At 33.8% G+C, this 4,458-nt stretch overlaps 1 non-coding gene across 1 annotated transcript; it reads left to right on the top strand.

Annotated features, from left to right (window-relative positions):
• The first annotated feature begins 3,230 nt into the window (after positions 1-3,230).
• Positions 3,231-3,388, top strand: LOC149547884 (U1 spliceosomal RNA). Its single transcript, XR_016354611.1, has one exon. It is a non-coding gene; the product is annotated as a U1 spliceosomal RNA (small nuclear RNA).
• The last annotated feature ends 1,070 nt before the right edge of the window (positions 3,389-4,458 follow it).

Below are 4,458 nucleotides of genomic sequence, written 5' to 3'. Positions count from 1 at the left end.
AAATAAAACTACCTAATCTAATCTAAAGGGGGTGATGCACCTAAATAGTCTATTCAATCTTATCTCTACCTAACAATGCACTATTCACCAATATAATCTCAAAATACACGGATTCAACCTTTTCCTTAATTCAACAATCACATGTAGATCATAAATGAGATTCTATAAGGAAGGAACTTCACTCTATATCATTCAAGTCCAAATAGATATAGTCATGTAGATTGAAGAATGGAGGCAATACATTAACAAAGGCAAGAAGGTTTTGCACTTGTATTAATGGAAGAATGAGGTATAATAGAGAAATATATTCATTCATACAAAAAAGGAAATTACAATAGTAGAGCACATGATACAACTATTATAAGATTAGAGAAAAAAAAATACCAACCCTTGGAAGGGTTACAAAACTTTCTTTTATAGTTCAAGCATAAATGAGAAAGGTTCTAGCAAAAGCCAAGACTCAACTACTATATTAAAGTCCTAGAGAACAATCACCGATGATCCAAAGAAGATTTGGTTGAGTGCATGCCCATATATAGAAAATGTATAGAAAATCATATATTTCATAACAATTCTGACCTTGAAGAGACATAAACAATGGTCATAACTACATAGCTAGATAAATGGATAACCCAGAGCAACAATTGAGTGTCCTTCGCATCAAATGTGCATAGAGATCATTAAAAAAAAGTAGTTGCAAATGCTTCAAAAATTAGTTCGCTATTAAAGAGCTACATTAGATCACATTTTCTATGCTAAATCAGCAATATCATCAGTCAACTAAAGTTAATCACCTAACCCTACCACATGGTCCAATGTCCATCGAATATCTTGCCACCTCACCAATTTTTCTTTCTTTTTGTTTATTGACCTAGGTCTACCATGTTCGTAGCTTTGCAACTTGTATTTCAACTCAACTATCTAGCTTTGTGAAATTTTGACTACTGTTGTTTATGTTTGATCACTGCACTGTAGCTTGAAATCATTTTATTCCCTTAACTACGGCAGCCCTATGACAATGTGCAATTAGCTCTTTGCACCATCGCCACAATTTAGACTTAGCAATCTTCTAACCATGCAATGGCATGAAGATAGTTATCCTACCCCTTGTTTCCATTTCATATCCTATTTCCTGGTTGGCATAAAATGCCCTTGACCCTGCAATTGATGTTAACTTCACTGCATGTGTTACCTTTTGCATGGTGGAAACTTAAGTTTGACTGCATCTTGAACACCTGTGACTTTGTGAGGACTACCCCTTGACTGTTTGATGCTCCATCACAACATAAAAACTTGAAAAAACTTAACTTCTTGAAACCATGTGATGTTGCAGATGTGGCTATATTTACCTTATTGCTCTATCAGAACTGCTAGTTAACTTCCTCCACTAATCGCTATGAACAAGTGAAACCACTATATTGATCATTTTATGTCATCGTGACCTCAACTCTAGTTTGCATTCAATTCCATGTGACATTGCAAAAAAGGTATTTGGAAAATTTACATCTCTGTGCCAGGGTTAATGTTAATTGCGTGCGATGATCCAAAGCATGGATTCTAACTAAGCTTTTTGTTGACTATCACATCATTGCGACATAAAATACTGAAGCCTTCTCAATTAACTATATTGATTCAAATGATCTACTTTCACTCAATAAACAACTCCTTTGAAACTAACCCTTGCAATGGTGTGATGAATATCAAATAATTGGGCCCACCATGATACGCATCCACCTATTGCCCCTTCGTAACCTAAACTTGAGGTTTTGCAATTAACTCCATGAAAATGAGAACAAATGTTTTTAGCACATCACTTCCTTGACTATGGTTTTCTCTGAAACTCATGCGATGATGTGACTACCATGTATTTCATAATCTCACAACCTACATCTAAATATTAAACTTCCATCCTACAAAGTTGTATAGACTAATTCTTAACCGTTTAACATCTCTGCGACTTGTTTGATAGTTAGAGCTCAAACCAAAGCGACAAGGAGAAAAGGAAGGATTGCACCATCACAACTTGGATTTCCTCATGTGATTGAAAGGAATTAAAAGACTTAGGGACATAGAGAACGAATAAAGTTTTTTATGTATCCCTATTAAGCCTACATGGCAATAAATAAATAATATAATAGACATGGTCATGACTGCCACCCTAGGTTTTCATGAGACTGGTCTACATTGGCATTTTTAGAAAGTGGGGGCAAAAATGGTCAACAATTTTCTTCCCTATAACCTCCTCAAGATCATCATCAAATTCAGTCTCCATCTGATAATCTACCTCCTTACTCTTCCTTTTCTTAGCAGACAAGCTCCCAGTTGAGTGGTTTTTTCCTCTTCTTGTGAGAGCTTTTGAAGGTTGTTTTACAACCCATTTTCCAGGTTTTTCAAAGGTATTGCATTTCCTGTCTTCATTTCAATACACTACTTTATATCTTAGTTCTATATTGAACATCCACTTAGTTTGTCTTCATAATTCTTTCTAAATTAGGGTTTTAAGGAACTTTGTATCCTTTCTCGAGCCCTATAAAAATTAGATCTTTATTTGCATTAGTGCTCCTTTATCACTTGGTTGACACCAATCTACCTAAATCTAGTTACCTTAGAGTTGAGTTGAAAGGATAAATTCTCAACTCCTTCTTAGAGTTGTCTAAGTGTGGTTATGTGATGAACTTAGGGTTTTATATCCTTGATTCATATTCCCCCATATACATGTACAAAATTCCAAATCATTTTCTTTTACATTTTTTTATGTTTTTGTGATACAAAACACCCAGTTTGAAAGATTGATTGTTCTTCACAATTTTCTATAGGTCAACGTGTGCTTGTTACTATTTAAGTTCTTACTTTTTAGAATGAATATTTTCCACCAGATTCTCATGTCATTAATTTTTCCACCTGAATTGTTGTGAACCCTATATTCTATTAAATCTAGATTTAGAATTTTTTTTGAGACAGTTAAACATGATTCAAGCTTTGAAGCTAATTTTATAGAGGCATATTTAGGATACCAAACATTATTTTTAGAGCTCTATAATGTTTACTTGAGGTTTATTTCAATGAACTTCATGATTAAATCAACTATGTGCATTCCTCAATATAATATATAGTTTATGAAAAAAGTAATGGTATTTTTCTTTGGAGTGGTGTTATTTTTCCCACTTGTGTGAGAAGGAAATGAGGGAGAAGAGAGAGTATAAGATAGAGGAGAGGGAATTTTTTGAATCATACTTACCTGGGTAAGGTTAGTTGATAATTAGGAAGGTTGATAGCCTAGGAAGAGCACCTTCATTACACATTAGAAGGGGGATCTACCTAACATCTCCCACAATGGAGAATGTACATAATTCATGATAGAGGGGGCTCATGTTGACATGTCCCTTTCTCAAAACCTATTTCAAGTAATAGATGTCTATTTTAGATTCTAATTAAAATATTAAAGCATGTGTGGACAAAAATGTTGCATATATTCTTGTCTTTTAAAATACAATGATATGAAAAATCAAACACATGTCAATAGCATTTCTCCTTAGTTACAAAATTGAACTTATTTCAATATTAATCTTTGTTAGTTACAAACCTATAATGTTAAGTGATAAATTATATGGGTTTTGTCAAGATGGTCTTGCATTTTTATTAGCAACTATTCTAAGATTATCAAGATTTCCAAATGACAAGATTTCTTGAATCTAAAACGTCCAAGGATTGAAACCTTTTATGACATTGGCTACTCCAACTGACATTTCCTCTCATATTGTAAATATGCCATAAGATGACTTAGTGTGCTGCACATTGGGCATAGGTAAATCCACTTGTTTTCACCGTGAGCAATCTAAAGTGCCAAATACTCAACATATTTCTCCCATTTACACCCAATTCAACTGAGATACACTTTTAATGGGTTGAACTTCCTAAAATCTCTTGTAGAAAATGACACATATTTTGCTACTTGAAAGAGGTGAAATTACTAGGAACTTGTTAGGCGCTCTGAGGTAGGATGTTTAGTTTGATGCGAGCTACAACAACCTTAGTATTCATGCTTTGGTCTCAGTGCCTTCCTTCATCTTCTAAATTGTGTTCTTGTCTTAAAATTGATATGCAAACCAACTTGTTTATGACTTAGATTTGGGATAAAAGAGGAGTGTTTCAAATTTAATGTAACACACTTTTTGGTGGCTAAATTCATGAAAGGTTGTCCAAAAATTGGATTCAAAATTGACCAAGCACATTATTGATATCCAATTTTATTAAACTCATAGTTCCATCCAAACATGTGCAAATAATGTTAAAAGAGTATGAAAGCTCCTCTAATGAAAGAATTGAGCTTGTTGTATTGCAAGAGTGGATAGGATAAATTCTATATTTTCTCCTCTTGCATGCATTTTAAATGGGAATTTATCCATAAGTAAATTCTATGGGCTACTCAAGGCCAATTGAAAGGGTGGAATCATGACA

Source organism: Cupressus sempervirens, chromosome 7, assembly GCF_028749045.1.
Source record: "Cupressus sempervirens isolate cs-2001-9-10 chromosome 7, ASM2874904v1, whole genome shotgun sequence".
Lineage (NCBI taxonomy): Eukaryota > Viridiplantae > Streptophyta > Pinopsida > Cupressales > Cupressaceae > Cupressus > Cupressus sempervirens.
The sequence above is the reverse complement of the archived record's forward strand: the minus strand, read 5'-3'. Positions and strand labels throughout refer to the sequence as shown.